The sequence below is a fragment of the Nerophis ophidion genome, linkage group LG16 (assembly GCF_033978795.1).
Source record: "Nerophis ophidion isolate RoL-2023_Sa linkage group LG16, RoL_Noph_v1.0, whole genome shotgun sequence".
Classification (NCBI taxonomy): domain Eukaryota; kingdom Metazoa; phylum Chordata; class Actinopteri; order Syngnathiformes; family Syngnathidae; genus Nerophis; species Nerophis ophidion.
Genome location: NC_084626.1, coordinates 11,669,620 through 11,677,979, shown reverse-complemented (window position 1 = coordinate 11,677,979; position 8,360 = coordinate 11,669,620).

Genomic DNA, 8,360 nt, shown 5'->3' with positions numbered 1-8,360 from the left:
TTTGCTAATCCTTTTCAACTTATATTCAATTGAATAGACTGCAAAGACCAGATACTTAACGTTTGAATTGGAAAACTTTATTTTGTGCAAATATTAGCTCATTTGGAATCTGATGCCTGCCAATAGTGCCCAAAGCATGGGCAACTTACACATCTGTGAAGGCACCATTAATGCTGAAAGGTACATACAGGTTTTGGAGCAACACGTTACCATCCCAGCAACGTTATCATGGACGCCCCTGCTTATTTCAGCAAGACAATGCCAAGTCACGTGTTACAACAGTGTGGCTTCATAGTAAATGAGTGTGGGTACTAGACTGGCCTGCCTGTAGTCCAGACCTGTCTCCCATTGAAAATGTGTGCCACATTATAAAGCATAAAATACCACAACAGGGTTCAATGACTGTTGACAACTTAAGCTGTACCTCAAGCAAGAATGGGAAATAATTCCACCTGAAAAGCTTCAAAAATATTTTGCAGGAAGAGGCATGTAAAATGTTGAATACACAGGGCGCTTCATTTTTCTGCAATTTTTTTCATCGCTCCTTCCTGCTCCATCACTGATAACGATGTAATAGCAAATTTCCGTAGGTACTGTCAATGTCTCCCATGGTACGCAGTGTTAATGCGCTGGTCTTGTGTAAAGATGTACTGGGTTTGAAGCGCTGAATAAAATTATGCTAAGGGCCCAAATGTATCCATGTGCGGCCCTGCTAGTAGCTCTGATAAATTGTCTGGTTTGTCAGTCACAATCATACATTGTTTTTAGTTATTTCTACATTAATGAGACCAAATTTTAAAGTACAAAAACACTACAGTTATCCACAAATGATCGGGACATCATTTTTTCGGTATCTATTTTAACTAGACACCACCACCCCCACCCCTCCATGCATGGTTTTTAGCTGGCAGTGACACACAAACCTGGGAAGAGTTATAGCATATACTACAGAAGCTCTATTGCTATGGGAAACTCTCAGGGTAGCATATTCATGACAAAATCTTGCATGTAAACACGTTCATCTTTGAATAGGAGCACTAATAATACAATGCAAGGACGCAGAATTAAATCTGTAAACTTCAATTATTAAGAACGTCAACTTCACATGGATATGTGTAACTATTTGATCTGCTCATGATGCTCAGTTTTCTTCCATCTCAGCCGCAGTTGTTTGATGTCATAATTACAATCATGGAGAAGCTGATAGAATTCCCTTTAATAAAACTACCATGAAATGACTTATCTTTTTCAACTTGTGAAAGAAAAATTTTATGAGAAACATCTGCACCATTAAAATCATACATTGACAAGTGATGCTTGATTTTACTTATTTATGTGTGGGGTTTTTTTGTCCAGAAGTTGAAGTAGAATTGGGGTGACCAAAGTGGAGCCTGGAAGCCATTTGTTTGTTTTCCGGCATGCTGACACTATTAAAAAAAACGGCTTGCATTATAACTGCACAAAAAACTTCTTTTTCTGCCACAACCCCTTGAGGGACAGAATTTTCTTTCCCCCCACGGGCCCACCACACAACTTTAAGAAATACTGCATTAAACTAGCTATATGGAACTTGGGCATAATTATATTTTTCTACGGGACCGATTTTTTTCACGCTCCCCAAAGTAAATGTTTATTAATCTCTCTCTTATGTGTCGAGATATACGCTATTATCCTGTTATCACACACATATTATGGCCCACTTTCAGAAGAACTGTCTATACAAGACGTGGGCAAATTAAAGCCCAGGGGCCGCATGCTAAAGTACCAATGATTGTCACACACATACTAGGTGTGGTGAAATTCATCAATCAATCAATCAATGTTTATTTATATAGCCCCAAATCACAAATGTCTCAAAGGACTGCACAAATCATTACGACTACAACATCCTCGGAAGAACCCACAAAAGGGCAAGGAAAACTCACACCCAGTGGGCAGGGAGGATTCACATCCAGTGACAATGCTGACTATGAGAAACCTTGGAGAAGACCTCAGATGTGGGCAACCCCCCCTCTCTAGGGGACCGAAAGCAATCGATGTCGAGCGGGTCTAACATGATACTGTGAAAGTTCAATCCATAGTGGCTCCAACACAGCCGCGAGAGTTCAGTTCAAGTGGATCCAAGACCGCAGCGAGAGTCCCGTCCACAGGAAACCATCTCAAGCGGATCAGCAGCGTAGAGACGTCCCCAACCGATACAGGCGAGCGGTCCATCCTGGGTCCCGACGAGCGGTCCATCCTGGGTCTCGACTCTGGACAGCCAGTACTTCATCCATGGTCATCGGACCGGACCCCCTCCACAAGGGAGGGGGGGACATAGGAGAAAGAAAAGAAGTGGCAGATCAACTGGTCTAAAAAGGAGGTCTATTTAAAGGCCAGAGTATACAGATGAGTTTTAAGGGGAGACTTAAATGCTTCTACTGAGGTAGCATCTCGAACTGTTACCGGGAGGGCATTCCAGAGTACTGGAGCCCGAACGGAAAACGCTCTATAGCCCGCAGACTTTTTTTGGGCTCTAGGAATCACTAATAAGCTAGAGTCTTTTGAACGCAGATTTCTTGCCGGGACATACAGTACAATACAATCGGCAAGATAGGCTGGAGCTAGACCGTGTAGTATTTTATACGTAAGTAGTAAAACCTTAAAGTCACATCTTAAGTGCACAGGAAGCCAGTGCAGGTGAGCCAGTATAGGTATATATGTATGTATATATGTATATAAAGGTATATACAGTACAGGCGTAATATGATCAAACTTTATTGTTCTTGTCAAAAGTCTAGCAGCCGCATTTTGTACCAACTGTAGTCTTTTGATGCTAGACATGGGGAGACCCGAAAATAATACGTTACAGTAATCGAGACGAGACGTAACAAACGCATGGATAATGATCTCGGCGTCTTTAGTGGACAAAATGGAGCGAATTTTTGCGATATTACGGAGATGAAAGAAGGCCGTTTTAGTAACGCTTTTAATGTGTGACTCAAAGGAGAGAGTTGGGTCGAAGATAATACCCAGATTTTTTACAGAGTCACCTTGTTTTATTATTTGGTTGTCAAATGTTAAAATTGTATTATTAAATAGAGGTCGGTGTCTAGCAGGACCGATAATCAGCATTTCCGTTTTTTTGGCATTAACTTGCAAAAAGTTAGCGGACATCCATTGTTTAATTTCATTAAGACACGCTTCCAACTGACTACAGTCCGGCGTGTTGGTCAGCTTTAGGGGCATGTAGAGTTGGGTGTCATCAGCATAACAGTGAAAGCTAATACCGTATTTGCGTATGACATCACCCAGCGGCAGCATGTAGATGCTGAAGAGTACAGGGCCAAGGACCGAACCCTGGGGAACTCCATACGTTACCTTAACATAGTCCGAGGTCACACTGTTATGGGAGACGCACTGCATCCTATCAGTAAGATAAGAGTTAAACCATGACAGGGCTGAGTCTGACATACCAATTCGTGTTTTGATACGCTCTAATAAAATATTATGATCGACGGTATCGAAAGCAGCGCTAAGATCGAGGAGCAGCAACATAGATGACGCATCAGAGTCCATTGTTAGCAATAGATCATTAGTCAATTTTGCGAGGGCTGTCTCAGTCGAGTGATTTGCCCTGAAACCGGATTGAAAGGTTTCACATAGATTGTTAAACGCTAAGTGTTCATTTAGCTGCTCTGCAACAATTGTTTCGAGGATTTTCAAAATAAAGGGAAGGTGAGACACCGGTCGGTAGTTTACCATGAGGTCAGGATCGAGGTTAGGTCTTTTAAGGAGAGGATGAATAACCGCTTTTTTGAATGCAAGGGGGACAGTGCCCGAGGAAAGTGATAAGTTTATAATATTTAGCACTGATGGACCTAATAATACAAAAAGCTCCTTGATAAGTTTCCCAGGAAGTGGGTCAAGTAAACATGTTGTTTGTTTTATTCCATTTACACGTTGTAACAATCCTTCTAATGTTATTTCATCAAAACAAGAGAAACTATTTTGGATATTTGCAGTATCCGCCGTATATACAATCGTATCTGTGTTACTATAACCCAGTTGTAGCTCTGCATTTGACCCATCCCCTTGATCACCCCCTGGGAAGTGAGGGGAGCAGTGGGCAGCAGCGGTGCCACGCCTGGGAATTATTGATGGTGATTTAACCTCCAATTCCAACCCTTGATGCTGAGTGCCAAGCAGGGAGGTAATGGGTCCCCTTTTTTTTTTTTTATAGTCTTTGGTATGACTCGGCCGGGGTTGGATCTCCCAACCTACCGATCTCAGGACAGACACTCTAACCCAGGGGTCACAAACCCTTTTGAAACCAAGAGCTACTTCCTGGGTACTGATTAATGCGAAGAGCTACCAGTTTGATACACACTTAAATAAATTGTCAGAAATAGCCAATTTGCTCAATTTACCTTTAACCCATCTATATTTTTTTTTAAATGGGTATTTCTGTCTGTCATTCCCTCGTACATTTTTTTTCCTTTTACGGAATGTTTTTTGTAGAGAATAAATGATGAAAAAAACACTTAATTGAACAGTTTAAAAGAGGGGAAAACAGGGTAAAAAAATTAAAATTAAATTTTGAAACATAGTTTATCTTCAATTTCAACTCTTTATAATTCAAAATTCAACCAAAAAAAAAGGAGAGAAAAACTAGCTGATTCGAATCTTTTTGAAAAAAAAAAAAAGAATTTATGGTACATCATTAGTAATTTTTTCTGATTAAGATTAATTTTAAAATTTTGATGACATGTTTTAAATAGGTTAAAATCCAATCTGCACTTTGTTATCATATACAACAAATTGGACCAAGCTATATTTCTAACATAGACAAATCATTATTTCTTTTAGATTTTCCAGAACAACATTTTTAAAAGAAATTCAAAAGACTTTGAAGGTTGGTACTAGGTGGGGATTGAACCAGGGAGCCTCGGGTTGCACACGGCCACTCTCTCACTGCGCCACGCCGTCCCAAGATGTAGTACTGTAGGTTGATTTCTTTAAATATTTTTTAATTGCCTATCTTACCTTGATATTTTTCTACATTAAATTATGAAGATTATGAAAAGGTAACCCCGTAATGATAGTCTTCAATGTTGTTTACCCCCAATGTGGTAAAGGTGCAGGGCTATTGTTGCATTAACTTCCTGTACAGAGGGGGCGCTATAGTGATCACGCAGAGTCTATTTCAAAGTTTGTTTCCTATTTGGTTATAAGGGCGACCGAGATGTGCAGTGGGCATTTGTAAAACCAGAATTTAATGTAAAGCAGGGGTGTCAAACTCATTTTAGCTCAAGGACCACATGAAGGAAAAATATATTCCCACGCAGGCTGGACTGGTAAAATAATGGCATTAGAACTTAAAAATAAAGACAACTTCAAGTTGTTTCTTTGTCTTACTTTGGCCAAAAATAGAACAAGTACATTCTGAAAATGTACATACTACAAATAATCGTCTTGGCATAACACTTGATGTATTTTGGAAACTGAGGAAAAAATTGGTGCAGTTTCGAAAACACCATGAAGAACACAGTGAACTTTTGTATCAGTGTTTTGCATTCTAACGTTGGCAGTTCATTAAAAATGTTTGGAAAAGCAAATGAATGTTTCCACAAACCACCGCGTTGGTGAAATTTACATACTGCCACAACACATTCATTTATCATCATTCAAATATTACAATTATAATTAAACATGGTGTCAATTATCAAAAAGACACCGTAGTTCGGTGATGTGGCTTTTGTGAACAGAGCCTGCCGGGACTTAAAGGCCAACTGAAACCCACTACTACCGACCACACAGTCTGATAGTTTATATATCAATGATGAAATCTTAACATTGCAACACATGCCAATACGGCCCGTTTAGTTTACTAAGTTGCAATTTTAAATTTTGCGCGGAAGTATCATGCTAAAACTTTGCGGTATGATGACGCGTGCACGTGACGTCACGCATTGTAGAGGACATTTTGGTCCAGCACCGTTCATAGCTATAAGTCGTCTCTTTTCATCGCATAATTCCACAGTATTATGGACATCTGTGTTGCTGAATCTTTTGCAATTTGTTCAATTAATAATGGAGACGTCAAAGAAGAAAGATGTAGGTGGGAAGCGGTGTATTGTGGCTGCCTTTAGCAACACAAACACAGCCGGTGTTTCCTTGTTTCCTTGTTTACATTCCCGAAAGATGACGGTGAAGTATTACTATGGAACAGAGCGGTCAAGTGAACATGGTTCCCTACCACATGTCAACCGGCAGGTTTCGGTGAGAAAATGGTGGTAAGAAGTCGGCTCTTACCGTAGACATGAGCGGGGAGCTTTCGTCGTTCCTCCTGTACCTGTCAAAGAGGCAGCTGCGGACTCTCTTGCCTCCTCCCACCGGGCGCCCCCGACCGACGTATGCTTCCCCCGTGGAGGAAGCATCGGCTGCCTTCGCCTCGTCGAGAAACGTGGCTTCCCTCGGAGACACTGGCGATCACCACACCCATGGCCACACTCCTCCGACTTTCAGGCTGTACAGGTACGACCATATAATCTCACTAAAACACTAGTAACACAATAAGCAGATAAGGGATTTTCCAGAATTATCCTAGTAAATTTGTCTTATAACATCTGAATCACCCTGCCGTCTAGTTTTTTTTCTTTCTAGTCCATCACTCTCATTTTCCTCATCCACGAATCTTTTATCCTCGCTCAAATTAATGGGGAAATCGTCTCTTTCTCCGTCCGAATCGCTCTTGCTGCTGGTGGCCATGATTGTAAACAATGTGCGGATGTGGGGAGTTCCACAACCCGTGACGTCAGACGCACATCGTCTTGGCTCCTCCATTGACTTCTCTCAGAGACACTGGCGTTCACCGCAGCTCTCCGACTTTCAGGTATGACTTTATAATCTCACTAAAACACTATTAACACAATAAGCAGATAAGGGATTTTCCAGAATTATCCTCGTAAATGTGTCTTATAACATCTGAATCGCTCTTGCTGCTTCACTGTAACTTTCCTCATCCATGAATATTTAATCTTCGCTCAAATTAGTGGGAAAATCGTCGCTTTCTCGGTCGGAATCGCTCTCGCTGTTGGTGGGTATGATTATAAACAATGTGAGGATGTGAAGAGCCCTCACATCGGCGACGTCACGCGCACATCGTCTGCTACTTCCGGTACAGGCAAGGCTTTTTTGTTAGCGACCAAAAGTTGCAAACTTTATCGTCGATGTTCTCTACTAAATTCTTTCAGCAAAAATATGGCAATATTGCGAAATGATCAAGTCTGACAGATAGAATGGACTTGCTATCCCCGTTTAAATAAGAAAATCTCATTTCAGTAGGCCTTTAATACCTACTTTTTTGTCTTTCACCTTCGGTAGCCTTTGTTCCGTGTGCATATTCTTGTCTTTGTCTTTCTTAGACGTTTCGTAGTGACTTCGTAGATTATATTCTTTCATTACAGCCACACTTTTTCCACACAGGTTTGCCTTTTACTTCTGTGAACATGTACTCTGCCTCCCACCTGGTTTGAAACCACCTGTTCTCACCGTCCACCTTCCGTTTAGCCATTATTGGGGAGGGGGGTTGGTGAAAGTTGGCATCTGCCCTGAATGCTGATGAATAATGAAGCCGAGGCACACAGCTGCCGATACTATACAGAAACACACTTGCACTCTACTGTGCATTGAATCCCCTCAACAGGATACAAAAAGGGTCTATTTTTCAACAGAGTACAAAAAGGGGCTATTTTTCGGCGCATTTAACATTAAATAAACCCGCTTCAGCAATTAAAACATACATTAGGCGAGACTGTCGAAGTTAAAATGCTTGTATATTACAAATGAAACATGAAGAAATAAAGAAATAAAATATTCGAACTCACAATTTGTAGCACCCATCCAACGCTGTATAAGCAAGTGGTAACGTTCGTAGTCGGTTGATTCGTGTGAAAGTGGGGGGCAAACCATTTCGCCGCTGGTGTTTTGCCAATAAGTGATTGCCTCCCAAAAATGTATTTTCTTTGCGGGAGCGCGCACTGCGCATTGCTTGGCTCCAACTGTCTAACAGATTGAAACTTTTATTAGTAGATTGCACAGTACAGTACATATTCCGTACAATTGACCACTAAATGGTAACAACACCCGAATAAGTTTTCCAACTCGTTTAAGTTGGGGTCCACGTTAATCAATTCATGGTTCACAGCGAATTACTAGGTGTAAGACAAACACTTTATACTTTGGGTTATTTTACCGGTGAGTTTTTTGAGGCTTTCTATGGCTTGTATGGTTCCGGTGCCCCTTCCTGTTTTTGCAATTTGTGATTAGATACTCACTTGGGACTCCCTAGCGAATATCCAATCACAGCATTAGGCCAT